Source organism: Amia ocellicauda, assembly GCF_036373705.1.
Source record: "Amia ocellicauda isolate fAmiCal2 chromosome 11 unlocalized genomic scaffold, fAmiCal2.hap1 SUPER_11_unloc_2, whole genome shotgun sequence".
NCBI lineage: Eukaryota > Metazoa > Chordata > Actinopteri > Amiiformes > Amiidae > Amia > Amia ocellicauda.
In genome coordinates, this window is record NW_027102660.1 from 11856 (window position 1) to 34414 (window position 22559).

Sequence of the window (22559 nt, forward strand, 5' to 3'; positions counted from 1 at the left end):
CAGACCTTTCCCTCGGAAGATCAATAACTTTCTGCTCAACAACTGTCAAGAAACCATTTACAGCGGTCGTCAAGTACAAAGTCTTCAGACCTTCACTTGTGGTCAACACTGTGTGTTTTTCTTATATCATAGATCTAAAGGAAGGTCATACCCCGATATTATGGCCTTGTACAGTGAGGATTTAGGCCAAAATGATAAAAAAGTGGCAGAGTTTGTCAGGACACTGTGGACCCCCCCTTATAACACAATGACTTACGACCCTAGCCAGCCGTGTATACAGATGGGGTGTTCTTGTGAGGATTTTAAAAGATGTCATGCGTGTTAAGGTGAAAAAATAATGAAAACAGCCTTTGAATCATTAGTTTTGTTTTTATTCAACACAATTCTTATACAAAGCAGGGGTTATGGTATAAATAAATGTACAACATTTGAAAAATAAAAAATAAAAATAAAAAATTGTTTGTCGGGTCATTATTTACAGGGGAGACAAATAAAAACATGAGATTAATAAGCTTCCCAACGATGGATAGATCCTGAGGATGGTCGCTCAGCACGGTCAGAGTAATGAGATATCGGAGTCAGATCAGGCTCCACCTCTTTACACAGACGGATTTTTTGTCGCGTTTCCTGGTTAGGAACTGTTGATTGGGGCATGTTCAGACAGGCCATCGCCTGTAGGAAAGCATTCCAGCCTACAGGTCGGCGACTATCGGGTACCTTATTAGTGCTAGTGACACTCTTCAACAAATCAAACATGTGTGAACCTTTGATCAGTTGTCCTTTAAAAACAAATTCACCCTGTTCATTCCAAGCCGTTACCCGCGGTTTCTGAACCATTTTGTGCAGGATATATTCTGCATGTCTTTTGCTTCTGGCCGGCATGTTTCTCAAAACATCCGTTACAACATCTCCCTCTGAACTCTCAACAGGTTCGGTCACCGCAACATCTTTATCAACCGTTCCCCCCGCATCAGCCCCAGAACCATTTTCTTGAGAGGCCATGGTTAAAGTTAAAACACCCTGTCTAACCAGACGGAGGTAGCGCTGTAACGTGTTGGTATACAACTGGGCTTTGGAATACTGATTTAAATCGGCCCTGGCCTGTATAGCTTTCATTTCAGAGTCCAGGTTGTTTTCGGCCGTTTGTCTAATGGGCTCTGGCCCGACAACATTTTTTCTCAGTTTCTCAAGCTGCTCCTGAGGGATCAAAAACATTTTCTGAGCATATTCCATTATTAACCCACTCTGGAAGCTAGAAGACTGGTTAGGAAAGGCACGGCTATGCTCAACAGCGGTCCTATAAAACCCCCGGTTTGATTAATCTTCTTTCTTTTTCTTTTAATAGAATACTTCTTATTAGCGATGATCTTGATAACCGCTTTTTGTTTTTTGAGTTTAGAATGTTGAGAAGGGGTTAGGGGTATATTACCGCGTAAGATGTTAAAAGCTATTTCACACAGGGTCTCGATCAAATCCGAGGGGGCCCCTGCCAGCACAGCTTTCCTATGGCGCGGGCTCCTCTCAAATAACATTTGCAAAAGCGGCAGATTTCTTTTAATCCGAACAGACATTCTTATTTATTTCCTTTTCTTTAGCACATAGACTGCCGGCCAATCGGGCGGGCACAAACCTGTTCTGAGGCGAAAGTCTTCTGGGGTTTGTGCTTTTAAGTCCGCAATCAAGTACCCGTAGGGTTTTTTGGTGGCATCCTCAAATGCCTCCAAAAAGAACTTGGTCTGGTTAGGGTACATTTGACGAGCCAAGACGGTGACCTGTAGTTTATCTCTGGGGTTTTTAAAAAGAATTATATAATTGGCATTTAAATTAATAGTGCGGCTTTTTTTACCTTGAAAAAATAGATTTTGAACTAAATAAATAATACTTTAATTCCTATGATGAGTGTACTTTGTGAAAGCTTTTTCCACTTCACTGTTGTCACCGGCCTGCTCCATCTGGTCATCAAGGATCACTAGGTTAGTTTGACCGGGCGGGAACAAGTCATCGCCACACAACGAGGCGGGGAGACCTTGCACAAATTTCAGATTATTTTTTTCCGAAGCCAAATCATCGTAGAGAGGTTGCCAGCAAGAGTAACACCACACTATGTTGTCAAGAGCTTGGGACACGGTTGCGTCCACATCTTCTATGATGTTCTTTATAAGATAGCTCTTCCCCGAATTGGAGGGACCGGCTATAATACAGGAGAAACGGTGTTGAAGTCTGTTATCAAAACCACCGCTAATATCCATAAGGCAGAGTGGTATAATCAGTCTTCAACACTCTTTTATTGTACACCACCCTGAATCGTTTGTTTAGTGATCTATTTTCCAACGTGTACCCCTTTTTATTGCGATAGATCTGATTTCCGGCTGTAATAATCTCACGAGGAGGCGCGTCTTTCTCGGTTAAAAAACTTTCTACCAGGGTCGTCAGAGACTTGATGTTAATGAGCTTGTTGTTACAATGGTTCAGAGTGAAACCCTTAACTTTCATACAGGTCTTACCCGCAGCCGTTCTGTATGCGTAAGTCTTAGGACCCCCTGAAACAAACTCCACTATGTGGTCCTGAGGATCTAGTTCGCTCGTTAACTCCCCAAGGTAGTCCCCGAGGGGAGGGACCCAATCCCCTGGCCTGGTGACAAAGATTACAGAGTCAGTATCATGATAGAGCGTGCGTTCCTGCAACTGATCCATTAAGTTGTACAGTTCAAGCCGGGCGTAAGCCGTGGTAAAAACCGCTATGAAAACATTAACGTTCCCCTGTTTGGTGGGGAAATCTTTAGGGGCCCTCCACTGGACCTGTGCCACGTGGTCATTTAAGAATTGAAAGTGTGATACTGCATGTTGTTTGGAAAACATAAATTCTATGAACAGTTCAGGGGTTTTAATCAAGGTTGTGTTTAGACGGTAATTTCTTTCCCCAAACTTACCCCACAGACTGTTTAAAATCAGTTTGGACATTTGTCTCTTGGCGGGGTTTACAGTTATGTTCCCCGGCTCTAGACGGATCCCTTCCTTTTCAAAATATTGCTGAACGTATCGCTCTTTGGCCGCGGAGTCAACACACCATGAGGGATAGCCCGATGCCTCCTGTTTCCCTTTCAGATGGGTCATAATGTAATCAGCAAAAAGAGTATCAGTTTTTTCAGAAAAATGCCAAACCTCATACACCTTACCGACTCTGTAACCTTTCTCCACCGCCTTGTCAAGCTCAATGCTACACCAGACACCCGTCAGCGCTCTCTCTTCATCACTGTGCAGACAAGAGGTAGTTTGATTTTCAGTTTCCACACACGTTCTACACAGAGGGAACATCAATTTTCCCGAACACCTGTAAGGCAACACGGGTAAGAACAGCTCGCGAGGAGGGTACATGGTGACTTTGATCAAACTAAAGTAATGTCCGATTTCGAGAAAGTCACGATAAACAATGGTTGGACGCCCCACCGGGTACATTTTGGTCTTGTTGACATAAGGGTACAGACTGGTGAAATCATAGTAATCTACTCTCTCACCCTCCTTTACCTCATAATGTAAACAGAGGGCATTGGTACAACCCCCAAATAACGCATCCCGGGGCTCTAGACATTCAGGAAAGTCCAAGGTTTCCATAAACCGTTGTACCCCCGCATCCTGTTGCTTCAGGGTCGTCCACTCGTGTTCCCAAATCACCAGCACTTTCAAACCATAGGTGTTTTTTAAAGTTTCAATTCGTTCCTGGAAATCATAGTACATATCACCGCAGAGTTTTAGTGTTACGGGGTTAAAGGTGTTTGGGTCAAAGCACTGAGGACAGCCATGGTAAATACAACCGGCAAACTCATAAGCGGTACGCCGCCCGGACACGTCGCTAAAACCGTCTAAGTAGTAAGGCCCCATTTTTACTTCCCCTTGATTTAAAGCATGTCTGATGAAGATGTTATCCCGGGCACTCAGGTATTCCACCCACTGTATGGAGACAGTCGAAAAGTTCTTTTGTCTAGCACGATAGTTGTCAGAAGTGGTGACCGCTATAGTGTTTTTCTGCAAGAAATTGGACCGATACATTTTCATGCAGAGAGACGCTATGGTCACACTTTGCAAAGGGTTGAGACCCGATGTGTTGATAACCTCGGCGCAGAAACGCACACAGGCTTCTTTAAGGATCACCACATCATTTTTACAATAAGCGGCCATCTCTTCTCGGAAATCAAAAACACCTCACTTAACCGTATTGTACCATTTAAAGAATTCCTCCCTCTCATGAGACATCATAGTATCAGCCCCATAATAAGAGGCGGGCGGGTAGGACCCTTGATAATTTTGAGTGTCCTTAGTATTAAAAAAATGGCAGAACCAACCTTTCTTCTGAGCCTCAAAACCCAGAGCCTTAGGCAAAGCGCTCAATTTCATGGGGAGGAAATTTAACAAGTCTATGTAACGTTAGTTGAAAGCTTCGTCGGTGAAACACATGATCTTGCTACCCTGAGCTATTATTCTTGGGGTCACCCCATTTTCCACCAGATACTTCATCAAAATGTAAGAATCATAACCCTTAGCATTGTGGGCAATAAATGTGTAATTGAGGTATTTTGGACCTCGATACCGCGTAAAGAAATCCCTGACACAACTCTCACCGCTAGCTGACCACTCACGCTCCAACATGTCAATACAGTGTATATAATTAGCAACGTGGACCCCGTTTTCTTGCCGGCATTCAAAATCAAAAAAGACATACCAGTTGTGCGGCGGCTCCTTTTTAACCGGCTGAATAAAGCACTGGTGTTCGGACCCCGGGGTTAAATCAGCATTACAGATCCTGCATCTCGGCTCCAGACATTTGTGTGGTTTAACCTCATGAAAACGGTACTGGAGGCAACACTGCGGGCAACATTTAGTTTGATCACAATAACTCCATTTTTTAACCCCTCTCAGCAGCGGCCCTCTGTACCTTATGCTCGGAAAAACAGAACGCTGAGAGACAAATCCTTAAGCAATCTTTACATCGGATGGTAGGGGCCAAACCCTTACGACATTGCGGATTGAAACAGACGTTACAGTAACCGTCACAGCGGTGCTTAAGCTTATCATTGAAGGCCTTATAACACCAATGACAAACATACGAACAACCCAAAAAAGCCGTCAAACTCTTTATTCCAAAGTAATGACTATCACTTAGGAAGAGAAACAGTGTCTGTGTATGGGTTTCAGGATGTGTCTGAAATTTCACAAATACTTCCTTTACCTCACAACGGTACCACACAACAATTTTTAAAGACAACAACTCCTCAAACTTGGTGATGTCTGAAAAGGCAACCATCTGTTGAGAGTTTAAGCCGGCCCTCTGATGAAGCATTAAAGCCTCTTGCAGAGCTTGGGGTTCAGGCATGTCGGGGGTGAGTAGTTTTATTAAACTGTAAGCAAAACAGAGCTTATTGTCCCCACTGGAACTCACCACTAATTGCCTGAGCTTGGTCCTAATTATGTCGTTCTTCAAGCATTTCGACAGTCATCTAAGCGCCCCACCCTCAGGGTTACGAACCACATTCATTACCAGAGACAGACTTTCATCAGCTAAGATGGCTGCGTTACTTTGCAATAACGCTTCGATTTTAGCCAGACGTCTAAATTATCTCCACTCAGCATTACAGATAGGTTGCTAAACAAATCATCCCCTCTGAGTTCTAACTGTACAACATCTCGAGGTCTGACCCTTTCAGCAACCTGTTCAAGCATTTTCTGCAAGGCCTCGTGTATGTTGACAAATATTTCTGCATAATTGTCACAATTTAAAAGTTCTGCAAAATTAAAACGCTGAATCATTTCAAAATTGTTATAGGCCGGTCTATCTATAATCACGGGATCACTGGTACTCTTGGACACATCATCATTTTGAACAAAGCCTTCACCCCCTACATTCTCACAGAGCATGTCCTCCACAGCCTTATCAGTCTCAGAACCCTCCACATTCCGAACACCCCCACTGCTGACATCTACAAAACCCCCTTTTTGAGGAGGCTCATTTAAAGCCTGTAAAAGTCCTTCAAAGATATCCAACCGGTTAATGTCAAGACCCTCCTCTATAGTGATGGCTGCTTCTGCCGCCATCCTGTGTTCTAATTGTCTCAAATCATTTATAATAGGGGCAGAATTTGGTCGGGGTAGCTCCTCCAAAGCCTCCACCATTTCAAACAAATCGGGGTGAACTAGGGGGTGAACCTCTATAAGCGCTACCGGTGGGAGGTGGTTATTTAGATCATTGACCATCTGTAACAGGTCGGGGTTCACCGGTAAGTCTGTTAATTCACATTCTATCGGTGGTAATTGGGGGTTATTTAAATCATTTATCATTTGTAATAGTTCCAGGTTCATTGGGACATCAGAGGAGTTCACAACAGGGCCGGGGATGTTCTCTCGGGAAGGTCTTTTTGGGGCCCTAGCTTGTTCATAATCCTTTAGTTTGTGAGTTCTTTTACCAAGTCAGGACATTTTTTAATTTATTTTTTATTTTTCCAACAACCCACAATAGTAAGGCGTTTTGTGTCTATTAAAACATTAAATACGGTACAATTCGTTAGTAAGGGTATTAATAAGGGTGTTTTGGCTCTCTATCACCAGGTTTTGCCCCACTAACACAAGTCTTTGATTTTGTAACAAAGTATGTAGCAACTCATGCCGACCTTCAGGAAGTAGCTCCGGGGGCTGGTGGCCTGGCTCAGCTTCAAAGGATGGTCGCTCCGGTAAATCTCGGTCGAAGGAGGCAGGGAGCGAGCGTATACTCATGGACGGAGACCAAGAAGGCCTTTGCGGTGACACCCTGGCCAAGCGCGGGGTACTGTTCCGCGTTTCTGTAGCCAAGAAACGGGTCTGGGGGGACGATGTTGAAACCAGGCCGTCGTTGGGTGGTGTGTCAGCCCTGACTGACGGCGACCCCTGAGGTTGTTGGATGCCTGTATTTGTTCCGCCCGACAATGCGGCGGGCTGAATCTGGGGTGTTGAATTACCCCCAGAAGGCTGTGGCCTGAGTAGATGTTGGGGGGTCTCCAAGACCACCGTGGGGGATCCTATCGGTGATCTCACCGGGGAAGATGTTTGATCCCACTTAGACGGGGTAATTGTCCTCAATAGCTCATCCACAGAATGACTATCCCAAGAGTCTTGGGAAGAATAAAAATATACATTACATTTACATCTTTAAACGGTGACAGAAATCAAACTTAAAACAACATGTCCAGGACATTCAAAACCTTTAGCTTTTTTAAACCTTTGAAAATAGCCTTAGACATTCACTACAACGCCTTATTATTTACAGACAATATATTTATTAGGACTTGATAATAAATGTAAAACAGAGAAGCCGCTGTAAATAAACTGTTTCTTAAATGTTTCTTTAAAAACTGTAATATTGTTAATAAAACACACACACACACAACAACATTTCATTTTTAAACGAACCTTCCAAGTGTAAACGCTTCCTGATCCCGGGACTTCCTGTTTCACAAATGTTTTCACGATCTGTTTAAATATTAAATACAATGAACACCTTCAAGCCTTTTCCTACAACCACTTTAAAACAGAAGTATAATAGCGGGAGATAAGCCAAACAACTTACTAAACCCTTTCGGACGTCTTTACTTCCTAACCAGACGGTACGGCAATCGGTCATTTCTAAACACGTTCCCCAGAAACAAGCATAGACCTGTCCGGACTTCTAAAGATCTTTCCCAGAACCCCCCGCCCTACAGGAAACGGTCACCCATCGCTTAAATATTAGCCATCAACGGGCAAACAAAGCCCTTTTAAAAACATTAAAGTTTGAAAGATCTTACTTACCTCCACAGAATAATCGTTTCTTATGTTTTTCGGCTGGTTTAGCTTTTTGCACCGCTGTGAAGGTAAGAGACATGTTTAACCTTTAACCACACCGCTTTATAAAAAGCTTTAACCTCTTACAGGCTGCAGACATATACTCACAGCTATCAGATACCGGGGCTAACGGCCTTTCAGATTCTTGAAAGGTTACGGTTCTCGAAGGTAAAACGAAACAAGCCCTCGATGTGGAAGGCCTTTCGTTGTCTCGAACCACGTTTCTTAATACTGTTAGACAGGATAATTTTTTAAAATTAACAAATCTGGACTCAAACATCTTACAGAAACGTTATACAAACAAACAGGGGTTTAGTTCTTACCCGGTCGGCAGACAGCCTGTCTAGGGACAACCACTTCTCTTGGTCGATCCTCGGAGACATTAATCACAGGCCTTTCGATAGTTTCTGTGTAATTAAAGAGACCGGCATTAATATATATTAAAACGTTTTCATAACTCTAATGAGCCGCTTCAAAACCACACACACCCATGCATAAGAACCCATGAGCGCAAACACAAAAATCTTACCGTCGTTGTTCCAGATGATCTCCTCAGCGTTGGGAATTAACTCCTGTTGACTGGTTGAAAAATAATTTTACAGAACTTAAAACAGATGTTATAGCCTTATTTACAATACATGCACACAACACGCTCTGAGTCAATGAAAATAATCTGAAGACTTGCCTAAAAACTCGTTTAAATCGAATCGCTGATGTTGTTTCCGGACATTGTTGATCTTTAGTCTTAAATCGAAAGGTCAGTATGAGTCTGTCGAGCTGAAGACCAGACCTTCATACTTATACTGATGGCCACATGCCGGATCTGTTTGTAAGGCATTGTTCTGGTCTGGCCTTTGTGCCACCCTGTTACCAATAAACATATCAAAACCAACCAATAAAATGACACTGCATCAAATTTCAAATAGAAACCAAGATGGAGACGATCTCTCTCCTCTCTACTCTAAACTTTTATTAGAACCTTTTGGTCTCTCAAAAAAACATTTTTAAACATCAAGACCTATAGTCAACAACCACTAAGAATATTTCAGGCCTTTATAAGCGCTAAAAAACAACCTGAGCCTAGAAAATAACTATAAAGATCAAAAATAACTAGCGCTTTTACAGTGATTTTTTTTTTTTTTTTATAGCGATGCTTTGTTTGGTATTAAACAAGTCACAAACTACTCAGAACAGCGTTTATCCCCGCAAAAGAGATATTTGGGTTTATTTTACAAAGCTTATAAATTATATAGGTTAAAAGTATTCTGAATGTTTTGATATCACACGCCATACCAACTGTTGTCTTCTACACCTTACGGTAGCAACAAATCTAACTACTGCTTTACTTTAACAATAATAATGACGGCGACCACGATGACAACAAGAACAACAACAACAAGAACAACAACAACAACATCATCATCATCATCATCATCAGATTTTAATTAAAAGTGGCTACACCAGCGTTTACAATTTCAACCTGTCGACGGACGGACGCTCTGAGTGCATCGATTGCGGGCACTCCAATGAAGAAAAGACACCCACCGCCTCCGGGGAACCACGAGGGCAAGCATGACGAAAAGGGCCAGCCCACAGTAGGCTGTTTCCGCCCGGTTTCGAACCGGGGACCTTTCGCGCGTTAGGCGAACATGATAACCACTACACTACGGAAACTGACACCGCTGCCTCTTGCTTCAATTGGTTACCGTTAAAGCCTGCTGGTAAAACGGGCTCAGGTGTTTCAGGTCGGCTAGGCTGTGAGAAGTGCGGCGAAAGGATGCCATTTTCACAGACCTGTTTGGCATTGCTAAAGGGCACATCAGGACACTTCGGAAACTCTTTCAAAGGCAGGACGCCCTGCGCTCTGACAGTGCCTGCACTTAACCCAACAAGGTGATGCTGAATGGCTTGTTCAAACGGCTGGTGGTCTTCCGTCACCACCAGACTATGAGAGCTATACTGCGCCTTCAACTACATAAGAGTAGATAGTAGGGTTTTTTGGGCGCGGCCTATTTTGTTATGACGTATGCCCTAAGCTTATTAATATTCCTACGTCATAATTGGGGGGCGTGATTTTAGGTAGAGTTATTTCCTTAATTATTCCTACGTCATATCCGTCAGAAAGTGTGCACCCATAAAACCCTGAACAACAAGGCCACCCATAAATACCCCCACCCCTCTGAAGGCAACGCCCCGAAACTCTCCTCTCTATTTAAGAACCCGCGCTTCTTTTAGGCAATACCTCTTTAATTCTCAGCTTCTGAAACATCCCGCTTCTTCAACATGTCCAGCGACATCAACATGAAACCCCGCAAGAAACAATCCCGGGCAAGGGTTCCTGTACTCACCAATTTGAAGATTGAACGCTCCTGGGTGTTGTTCTGGGGGGCTCGACGGGGTTACCGCTTTAAAAGGGATCCCAGCTATGTTGGAGTGGAGCTTTTTGCTTTGGGAGAGAAGGAGGGTACGTTGGAACCTTTTGAGACGGTAATTGAATACTCTTATGAGGACTGGTTGAAGGTGATGGCCTGGAGAGATCTGGGGCTTGTGGATAAGACTCTAGAAGGCTTGCAAGAGGGTCCAAGAGAATGCGAAATGGAGTCTCCGACTCAGGGTTTTGAAAGGTGTGAATGGGAAAGCTTGCAGAACTACGACAGACGACGTGTGGGGTTTTGGAGGGGGGTCTGACGGCTCAGGGGCTACTCTCTTCTAAGAGGGCGGTGTGTCGTGACGTAGTGAAGAGATAGGATAAAAGGTGCAACAATTCATTCATGGTTTAAAATTAAAGAGAATGTCTTACCCGAAAGCTGCGGACGTCGACAGGCTCTACAGGCCTCTTCAAACCCGGGATCACCCCTGGTTCTATTCCCCATATTTTGTATACACTCTGGAACCCTTTGACTGTGGTTACTCTCCAAGACCTCAGACCCCGGTCCCTCAGGACGAAACAACATGCGGTGCGATGGATGTCCAAATGAGTCTCGGGGATCCCCAGCCTCTGGAGCTCATGGAGGGCCTCGATTTTGCCGAACTGTCTACCGTCTGTGCGTCTCAGGAGGGGGTCAGTCCAATGGATGGAGAAACACCCCACAAACCACCAGGCGACCCAATGAGCATCGGACTGTCCCGGGGGCGTGATGAAGACGCAGGATTTATGCCCGGGGTATGTGACCAAGTAAGCAGAGTGGTTAAAAGCACCCTGGTTTATATTCTGAGTGCTCTCATCGACCGAGCTCTGAAAGAAGTCTGTCGGGGGTGTGAAGTGAATCACCCCAGTCAGTTGAGACACAGTTGTTTGTTTGAACCAGACCGTTACTATTTCCTGTTCTATTTCAATGTGTTTTACAGAAGACTGAACAAACCGTGGCTGAAACCGGCACTAATCAAGGCGCTCTCTTACTCCCACATACATGTCACTGTGGGACAAGTCCAGAAAATCATAGATGAGATTTTGCTGGAGCTGAAAAAGGAGCCGTTTATAATAGAGAAACTTGGGCAGCTGCTCAATGACCTGGATGAGCCGAGTAGAAAAACCGCTGGCAAGCTAAAAGCTTATTTCTTCCGTAAAGAAGTTAAAGCTGGGGGCAGCGACGAAGAATTCGACATCTACGCCACTGATTCAGACTCTGACCTGAACTAAGGGACTTTGAACATGGGGAATGTTCTGGACTGCTTCTGCAACTGGTTCTGTCATCAACACTCTGCAGCTAACCTGAGAGCGCTATTACACCATGTGCTTGACAGAAAAGTAGCCAACGCGAGCCTTTTCTCTACAGATTTAACCATCGATGAGGATCAACTTTCAAACCTGGAAAAGTGAATGGCTGCTGTAACAAAGACCGGGGGGTACGAACACTGGGATGAAGGGCTCAAGGGGGCCAAGAATGATATTAGGCCATTTCATCAACATCTGTATGACCTTTTACTGAGCATGTTTAATACACCTCTGTTTAATTTTAAAATAGGTCATAATGTTGTTTTATTTACATATGTAACTGAGGTGTGTGCCTACAAGATAAAGAAACAGGTATATTTGTTGATATAGATCAAGTAACCAATCATCTGATTTCATTTTGTCTGGACCGTAGAAAAAATTGTTGTGTATGTTATACTTTTCTCAAATGTCTTAAAAGGGGTATCTGCTCTCCTGAAGTTGAATAAAAAACCTTGTATAAAAACTTTGCGCATAGTGTGGGTCTGTGTGGTTATTTGACAGAATGACTCGGCAAGCTCCCCAAATGCAGGAACTATACTACAACCCAGCCAAGATTGGGGGTTTGGCGGGTAAGGAGGGTTTTCAAAGAGGACTCGCTGAGGCCGGAGTGAAGGTTAATGATGTGGTTGTTTCAGAATGGTTACGGGAACAAGACGCCTATACCTAACATAAACCTCTCAGGATTAACTTTAAAAGAAACCGCGTATATGCAACTGACATAGACTCACAATGGCAAATGGATCTAGTCGATATGTCAAATTTATCAAAACATAACAATGGTCACAAATTGATGTTGATGTGTATCGATGTGTTATCAAAATATGCCTGGGCTCGCATTCTACATAATAAAACAGGTCGGGCGGTGACAAGGGCCTTTGAGGATATATTGTCCCAGGGTCGATGTCCTAAAAAACTGCAGACTGATAAAGGAAAAGAGTTTCTCAACAGAGAATTTCAGAATCTACTGAAGAGACACAAAATACATCATTTCACCACCGGTAATGAGCTTAGGGCATCGGTAGTGGAGAGGTTTAACCGCACCATAAAGACCAAAATGTGGAGATATTTTACAGCGGTCAACACGTTCAAGTATTTTGATAAAGTTCAGGATTTTATCGATGCTTACAACCAAGGGTATCACACCAGTATTAAAATGAAGCCTAAAGATGTTGATCAAAGTAATTATTTTAAGGTCTATAAAAAATTATACGGACCATTTATTAAGAAGGGAAAAACTACTTATAAGTTCAACATCGGTGATGTGGTTCGCGTTTCAAAGCTAAGGAGTACTTTTGCCAAAGGTTATGAAGAAACATTTTCTGACGAATATTTTACAGTTACCGAACAGTTGGCTAGAGACCCACCCGTGTACCGGTTAAAAGACTATGACGGGGAGGATATAGAAGGAACGTTTTACGAAGCCGAGTTACAAAAAATTATTGTGGGTAAAGACAGTGTATACAGAGTTGAAAAGATATTAGCTGAAAAAACCCAGAACCGGAAAAAATATGTGTTGATGAAATGGCTTGGATGGCCTGAAAAGTTCAATAGTTGGGTCCCGGAACAACAGGTTTGCGATATTCAATCCTTATAACAACTTGCCCGCGGGTGTGTTGTGGGCATTACTTTCGATACTCAAGATGGAATCAGGAGGCTTCTACGTGACTCTACCCAGTAACGCCTCTCTCGATATATACCCTAAAAATGAAATATCCAGTTACACGGTACAATTTGGAAAATCTATAGATCTAAGGGGGTCGTGGGAAGTGGGGTTGGCGGAAATACAGTATCCTTACACTTGGGCTGTTTTACAAGATAAGGATGCCACCTTCGCCATTTTTGATGATGTTAAAAAGAGTCAATGGACATTCACGATACAAGGAGGTTATTATGACAATGTGGATAAAATATTAGATGAGATGCATAAACAGTTCTCAGAAGGCACCCCCAACATCAAGCTATATTACAACCCTATTAAAAACAGAGTGTACAAGGTGTCAAAACCAGGTATTAGCATTCAAACCAGCGGCCAACTGGGGCGTATATTTGGGATCTATTCTGACACAGAGAGCAGGTTCTCAGAAGTGGTGGGGCGGCTTTTACACTCTTTATGTGTATACGGATATCATAACCCACCAGAGGGTCGGGGATAGTTATGTCCCCCTTTTGAGAAATGTACTTATTAAAGGTAAAAGCAATGACATGGTCACAATTACTTATGACAAGCCACACTACGTACCAGTCTCAAAGACCCAATTTGACAACATCACGATCGAAGTAAAATCGGATCAGAATATCAACGTACCCTTCCGCTTCAGTAAAGTTATTGTCAAACTACATTTTCGACCCCTGAAACAGTTTGTACATTATTAAAATGGCTACCTCGAGGGGTTATGTAGATCCTAGCGCCTATGTGGATTATTACAAGATGCAAGCCGGGAACGGCTTGCCCGGTTTTGTAGGAGCCCCCACAATGTATGGCGCCGGTCTAGGAGGACTCTTTCATGGTCTCTTTAGAATGGCCGTACCCCTGCTTAAGAGAGGCTTTGCTATAGCCAGACCCCACTTGAAATCAGCGGCTAAAAATATTGTTAGTGACGTGTTCACCAATGTTATGAACCGGGCAGCTAGCCATGAGCATCAGGAGGGTTCGGGTCTCATGGTAATGGCGAGGAGGGGGGGTAAAAGAAGAAACAGCATGTGTCCACCAGGGCGACGAAGATCCGTGGCTAACAAAAAACGAAGAATCTCTCATTCTCCAACATATCGTGGAAACACTCGGAGAAGGAAGCAGCACAAGAAAAAACCTGCAAAAAGAAAGTCTCAAAGAAAGAAAAATAGAGCCTCAGGATACATCTTTTAAACATGTCTTTTGTCAACAGTCTATCGGAAGAATGCGTCAAATCAGAACTGGATCTGTTTACAGTTCCATACACTCAAACGAGTATAGATAAGATCATATATGTAGAGATTCCCCCTCTTTCTGCAATTTCAGACACGGCCCCTCTGGAGTTTTTTATAGCTGGCAATGGCGAGGATTATATTGATTTGAATAACACATTTATTTTAATGAACTGTAAAGTGACTGATTAGGATGGCGATGCAATCGAGAAGACGGCCAACGCTGGGGTCATCAATTAATCAATTACCCGGTGGCCACCATGTTTTCACAGGTGGATGTGACCCTGGGAGATCGGCTCATTAGTCAAAGCAGCAATACTTACCCCTATAGAGTCATGATGGAGTGTATCCTTAATTATAGTGAGGAGACCCTAAGCAAACAGTTCAGCCCCGGCCTTCTCTTCAAAGACATCCCGGAAGCTATGGACGACAAGGATCCAGAGGGACTCAATAAGGGTTTGCAAAAAAGATCGGCCTCTTCAACAGAAGGGAGGACCTTTGAGCTAATGGGGCATATCCATGCAGACATATTTTTCCAAGAAAAACTCATGCTCAACGGGGTAGACATTAAAATTAAAATGATCCGTAGTAAAAGTGCTTTTTGTCTGATGACCCCTGATACGGAAAAATATAAACTGACCATATTATCGGCCTCGCTGTTTGTGAAATAAGTGTCCGTCTCCCCGGCGGTTAAACTAGGACACGCGCTGGCGTTAGTGACGGCAAACGCCAAGTACCCGATCGAAAGAGTCTATATGAAAGTCCACAGTATCCCCGCAGGGACACGGGTGATGAACCAGGAAAATCTGTTTCTAGGACAGCTCCCAAAACAGGTTATTATAGGTCTCGTGGATAATGATGCATTTACCGGGGTTTACAACAAGAACACCTTTAACTTTAAACATTATAACGCGGAATTTATAGCATTGTACGTCGATGGTGTGCAGGTTCCATCCAGACCTTTTCAACCTGACTTTGAAAACGGCAATGCGGTTCGTGAATATTACAGTCTAGTACTGGCTACGGGTCGCCATCTCAAGGATCAAACTCTGCTGATCGATCGCCGGGAATACTGCAGCGGTTACACCCTGTATGGTTTCAACCTGACCCCTGACGAAGAGTGTGGACAACATATTTCACTGATGAAGACGGGCAATATGCGTTTGGAGATGCGTTTCAAGCAGCCTCTACCACACACTGTAAATATGGTCGTGTATGCTGTGTTTGACAACATTATTGAGGTGAGTCAGAGGAGAAACGTTCCGTATGATTATTATTAAAATGAACACCAGAGAGCTCAACCACATCATGAATGCCCTGGCCGGCTCACGGAAACTGTTTCAAGGAGTCTACGCCTGCGATCAGCTGCCTAAATTTAAGATCAAGAATTTACCTGCAATGTACATAATCAACACACACCCTAAAAATATGCCCGGAGAACATTGGCTGGCTATTTATCTAAGGGAGGACCACCGTGGTGAATTTTTTGATTCCTATGCAAACCCCCCGGATTTCAGACCTTTCCCTCGGAAGATCAATAACTTTCTGCTCAACAACTGTCAAGAAACCATTTACAGCGGTCGTCAAGTACAAAGTCTTCAGACCTTCACTTGTGGTCAGCACTGTGTGTACTAGCACGCATGCACCGCGGGTTGTTTCCGCCCGGTTTCGAACCAGGGACCTTTCGCGTGTGAGGCGAACGTGATAGCCACTACACTACGGAAACCGACCTGTCCTGGTGTTTCGAATGGCTCCCATCGAAGCCGGCTGGTAAAACGCGCACAGGCGTTTCCCGTGGGCCAGCCTGTGAGATAAAGGTTTCTACACTCACCTAAAGGATTATTAGGAACACCTGTTCAATAACCAACCAATCATATGGCAGTTGCTTCAATGCATTTAGGGGTGTGGTCCTGGTCAAGACAATCTCCTGAACTCCAAACTGAAAGTCTGAATGGGAAAGAAAGGTGATTTAAGCAATTTTGAGCGTGGCATGGTTGTTGGTGCCAGACGGGCTGGTCTGAGTATTTCACAATCTGCTCAGTTACTGGGATTTTCACGCACAACCATTTCTAGGGTTTACAAAGAATGGTGTGAAAAGGGAAAAACATCCAGTATGCGGCAGTCCTGTGGGCGAAAATGCCTTGTTGATGCTAGAGGTCAGAGGAGAATGGGCCGACTGATTCAAGCTGATAGAAGAGCAACTTTGACTGAAATAACCACTCGTTACAACCGAGGTATGCAGCAAAGCATTTGTGAAGCCACAACACGTACAACCTTGAGGCGGATGGGCTACAACAGCAGAAGACCCCACCGGGTACCACTCATCTCCACTACAAATAGGAAAAAGAGGCTACAATTTGCACAAACTCACCAAAATTGGACAGTTGTTGCCTGGTCTGATGAGTCTCGATTTCTGTTGAGACATTCAGATGGTAGAGTCAGAATTTGACGTAAACAGAATGAGAACATGGATCCATCATGCCTTGTTACCACTGTGCAGGCTGGTGGTGGTGGTGTAATGGTGTGGGGGATGTTTTCTTGGCACACTTTAGGCTCCTTAGTGCCAATTGGGCATCGTTTAAATGCCACGGCCTACCTGAGCATTGTTTCTGACCATGTCCATCCCTTTATGACCACCATGTACCCATCCTCTGATGGCTACTTCCAGCAGGATAATGCACCATGTCACAAAGGTTGAATCATTTCAAATTGGTTTCTTGAACATGACAATGAGTTCACTGTACTAAACTGGCCCCCACAGTCACCAGATCTCAACCCAATAGAGCATCTTTGGGATGTGGTGGAACGGGAGCTTCGTGCCCTGGATGTGCATCCCACAAATCTCCATCAACTGCAAGATGCTATCCTATCAATTTGGGCCAACATTTCTAAAGAATGCTTTCAGCACCTTGTTGAATCAATGCCACGTAGAATTAAGTCAGTTCTGAAGGCGAAAGGGTGTCAAACATAGTATTAGTATGGTGTTCCTAATAATCCTTTAGGTGAGTGTATTTTCACTGACCTATTTTGCATTGCTCAAGGACACATCAGGACACTTTGGAAACTATTTCAAAGGAAGAACGCCCTGAGCTATGACAAGACTTACACTTACCCCAACAAGGTGATGCTCAATGGCTTGTTCAAACAGCTGCTGCTCGTCTTGTGCCACCATCAGACAATCACAGAGCTATTGTGCCTTCTACACCTTACGGTAGCTTTACTTTAACAATAATAATGACGGCGACCACGACGACAAAAAGAAAAACAAGAACAACAACAACAACAACAAGAACAATAACATCATCATCAGATTTTAATTAAAAGTGGCTACACCAGCGTTTACAATTTCAACCTGTCGACGGACGGACGCTCTGAGTCCAACAATTTCGGGAACTCCAATGAAGAAAAGCCACCTACCGCCTCTGGGGAACCACGAGGGCAAGCAGGACGAAAAGGGCCGGCCCACAGCAGGCTCTTTCCGCCCGGTTTCAAACCGGGGACCTTTCGTGCGTTAGGCGAACGTGATAGCCACTACACTACGGAAACCAACCCGTCCTGGTGTTTCGAATAACTCCTATCGAAGCCGGCTGGTAAAACGCACACAGGCGTTTCCCGTGGGCCAGCCTGTGAGATAAAGGTTTCTATTTTCACTGACCTATTTTGCATTGCTCAAGGGCACATCAGGACACTTTGGAAACTCTTTCAAAGGAAGAACGCCCTGAGCAATGACAAGACTTACACTTACCCCAACAAGGTGATGCTCAATGGCTTGTTCAAACAGCTGCTGCTCGTCTTGTGCCACCATCAGACAATCACAGAGCTATTGTGCCTTCTGCACCTTACGGTAGCAACAAATCTAACTACTGCTTTACTTTAACATTAATAATGACGGCGACTACGACGACAACAAGAACAACAACAACAACAACAACATCAACAAGAACAACAACAACATCATCATCATCATCATCAGATTTTAATTAAAAGTGGCTACACCAGCGTTTACAATTTCAACCTGTCGACGGACGGACGCTCTGAGTGCACCGATTTCGGGATACTTCGGAAACTCTTTCAAAGGCAGGACGCCCTGCGATCAGACAGTGCCTGCACTTAGCCCAACAAGGTGATGCTGAATGGCTTGTTCAAACGGCTGGTGGTCTTCCGTCACCACCAGACTATCAGAGCTATTTTGCGCCTTCAACTACATAAGAGTAACAGCAATGTCACCGATCCTGCTACGGTCGTATTGCAACAGCAACGACATGTATCGATTTTAAAAGTGTCAGTTCCAGCGCCTCGCAAAGCTACCCTTCTGCGATCATTTGTTCTCAAGGTCAGGATTTCTTGCCACTCCGAGGAAGAGAAAACGACGGCCGGCCATGGGGCAGAGAGATGAGGACGGGTAACACGGCACTGGCACGCGTGCACCGCGGGTTGTTTCCGCCCAGTTTCGAACCAGGGACTTCTCGCGTGTGAGGCGAACATGATAGCCACTACACTACAGAAACCAACCTGTCCTGGGGTTTCGATTGGCTCCCATCGAAGCAGGCTGGTAAAACGCGCACAGGCGTTTCCCGTGGGCCTGCCTGTGAGATAAAGGTTTCTATTTTCACTGACCTATATTGCATTGCTCAAGGGCACATCAGGACACTTTGGAAACTCTTTTAAAGGAAGAATGCCCTGAGCTATGACAAGACTTACACTTACCCCAACAAGGTGATGCTCAATGGCTTGTTCAAACAGCTGCTGCTCGTCTTGTGCCACCATCAGACAATCACAGAGCTATTGTGCCTTTCGCGTGTTAGGCGAACGTGATAACCGCTACACTACGGAAACTGACACCGCCACGTCTTGCTTCAAACGGTTACCGTTGAAGCCTGCTGGTAAAACGGGCTCAGGCATTTCAGGTCGGCTAGACTGTGAGATGGCGTCTGAAGTGCCGCGAAAGGATGCCATTTTCACAGACCTGTTTGGCATTGCTAAAGGGCACATCAGGACACTTCGGAAACTCTTTCAAAGGCAGGACGCCCTGCGCTCTGACAGTGCCTGCACTTAGCCCAACAAGGTGATGCTGAATGGCTTGTTCAAACGGCTGGTGGTCTTCCGTCACCACCAGACTATCAGAGCTATACTGCGCCTTCAACTACATAAGAGTAGATAGTAGGGTTTTTTGGGCGCGGCCTATTTTGTTATGACGTATGCCCTAAGCTTATTAATATTCCTACGTCATAATTGGGGGGCGTGATTTTAGGTAGAGTTATTTCCTTAATTATTCCTACGTCATATCCGTCAGAAAGTGTACACCCATAAAACCCTGAACATCAAGGCCACCCATAAATACCCCCACCCCTCTGAAGGCAACGCCCCGAAACTCTCCTCTCTATTTAAGAACCCGCGCTGCTTTTAGGCAATACCTCTTTAATTCTCAGCATCAGAAACATCCCGCTTCTTCAACATGTCCAGCGACATCAACATGAAACCCCGCAAGAAACAATCCCGGGCAAGGGTTCCTGTACTCACCAATTTGAAGATTGAACGCTCCTGGGTGTTGTTCTGGGGGGCTCGACGGGGTTACCGCTTTAAAAGGGATCCCAGCTATGTTGGAGTGGAGCTTTTTGCTTTGGGAGAGAAGGAGGGTACGTTGGAACCTTTTGAGACGGTAATTGAATACTCTTATGAGGACTGGTTGAAGGTGATGGCCTGGAGAGATCTGGGGCTTGTGGATAAGACTCTAGAAGGCTTGCAAGAGGGTCCAAGAGAATGCGAAATGGAGTCTCCGACTCAGGGTTTTGAAAGGTGTGAATGGGAAAGCTTGCAGAACTACGGTAGAGTGGTGAAGAGTCTATCTCTAACTACAGATCGTAAGGTTTTGTTTAGCAGTACTCTGATTACAAACCCTATTGAAGGGGGTGTGGAGGATCCAGAAAAACAGGTTACTGAAATTATGTTTGACGCCGTGGACTGGCCGTTCTTGAAAGAGGTCATAAACTGTATAAATGATGGTTTTGACATCTTGACCAAATGTTCGCAACTGGATTTGGTTAGAAGGAGAATATGCTGGATTATGGATTATATATCCCCCTTGAATGACGACGACGATGATAAAACAGACGACGTGTGGGGTTTTGGAGGGGGGTCTGACGGCTCAGGGGCTACTCTCTTCTAAGAGGGCGGTGTGTCGTGACGTAGTGAAGAGATAGGATAAAAGGCGCAACAATTCAATCATGGTTTAAAATTAAAGAGAATGTCTTACCTGAAAGCTGCGGACGTCGACAGGCTCTACAGGCCTCTTCAAACCCGGGATCACCCCTGGTTCTATTCCCCAGATTTTGTATACACTCTGGAACCCTTTGACTGCGGTTACTCTCCAAGACCTCAGACCCTGGACTGCTTCTGCAACTGGTTCTGTCATCAACACTCTGCAGCTAACCTGAGAGCGCTATTACACCATGTGCTTGACAGAAAAGTAGCCAACGCGAGCCTTTTCTCTACAGATTTAACCATCGATGAGGATCAACTTTCAAACCTGGAAAAGTTAATGGCTGCTGTAACAAAGACCGGGGGGTACGAACACTGGGATGAAGCGCTCAAGGGGGCCAAGAATGATATTAGGCCATTTCATCAACATCTGTATGACCTTTTACTGAGCATGTTTAATACACCTCTGTTTACTTTTAAAATAGGTCATATTGTTGTTTTATTTACATATGTAACTGAGGTGTGTGCCTACAAGATAAAGAAACAGGTATATTTGTTGATATAGATCAAGTAACCAATCATCTGATTTCTTTTTGTCTGGACCGTAGAAAAAATTGTTGTGTATGTTATACTTTTCTCAAATGTCTAAAAAGGGGTATCTGCTCTCCTGAAGTTGAATAAAAAACCTTGTATAAAAACTTTGCGCATAGTGTGGGTCTGTGTGGTTATTTGACAGAATGACTCGGCAAGCTCCCCAAATGCAGGAACTATACTACAACCCAGCCAAGATTGGGGGTTTGGCGGGTAAGAAGGGTTTTCAAAGAGGACTCGCTGAGGCCGGAGTGAAGGTTAATGATGTGGTTGTTTCAGAATGGTTACGGGAACAAGACGCCTATACCTTACATAAACCTCTCAGGATTAACTTTAAAAGAAACCGCGTATATGCAACTGACATAGACTCACAATGGCAAATGGATCTAGTCGATATGTCAAATTTATCAAAACATAACAATGGTCACAAATTGATGTTGATGTGTATCGATGTGTTATCAAAATATGCCTGGGCTCGCATTCTACATAATAAAACAGGTCGGGCGGTGACAAGGGCCTTTGAGGATATATTGTCCCAGGGTCGATGTCCTAAAAAACTGCAGACTGATAAAGGAAAAGAGTTTCTCAACAGAGAATTTCAGAATCTACTGAAGAGACACAAAATACATCATTTCACCACCGGTAATGAGCTTAGGGCATCGGTAGTGGAGAGGTTTAACCGCACCATAAAGACCAAAATGTGGAGATATTTTACAGCGGTCAACACGTTCAAGTATTTTGATAAAGTTCAGGATTTTATCGATGCTTACAACCAAGGGTATCACACCAGTATTAAAATGAAGCCTAAAGATGTTGATCAAAGTAATTCTTTTAAGGTCTATAAAAAATTATACGGACCATTTATTAAGAAGGGAAAAACTACTTATAAGTTCAACATCGGTGATGTGGTTCGCGTTTCAAAGCTAAGGAGTACTTTTGCCAAAGGTTATGAAGAAACATTTTCTGACGAATATTTTACAGTTACCGAACAGTTGGCTAGAGACCCACCCGTGTACCGGTTAAAAGACTATGACGGGGAGGATATAGAAGGAACGTTTTACGAAGCCGAGTTACAAAAAATTATTGTGGGTAAAGACAGTGTATACAGAGTTGAAAAGATATTAGCTGAAAAAACCCAGAACCGGAAAAAATATGTGTTGATGAAATGGCTTGGATGGCCTGAAAAGTTCAATAGTTGGGTCCCGGAACAACAGGTTTGTGATATTCAATCCTTATAACAACTTGCCCGCGGGTGTGTTGTGGGCATTACTTTCGATACTCAAGATGGAATCAGGAGGCTTCTACGTGA

The 22559-nt window shown here is 44.1% G+C and overlaps 2 non-coding genes across 2 annotated transcripts; both read right to left on the reverse strand.

Moving 5' to 3' along the window:
• Positions 1-9446: 9446 nt before the first annotated feature.
• trnav-aac (transfer RNA valine (anticodon AAC)) lies at positions 9447-9519 on the reverse strand. Its single transcript has one exon. It is a non-coding gene; the product is annotated as a tRNA-Val (tRNA).
• Positions 9520-16114: 6595 nt separating this feature from the next.
• trnav-cac (transfer RNA valine (anticodon CAC)) lies at positions 16115-16187 on the reverse strand. The gene has a single exon. It is a non-coding gene; the product is annotated as a tRNA-Val (tRNA).
• Positions 16188-22559: the final 6372 nt, after the last annotated feature.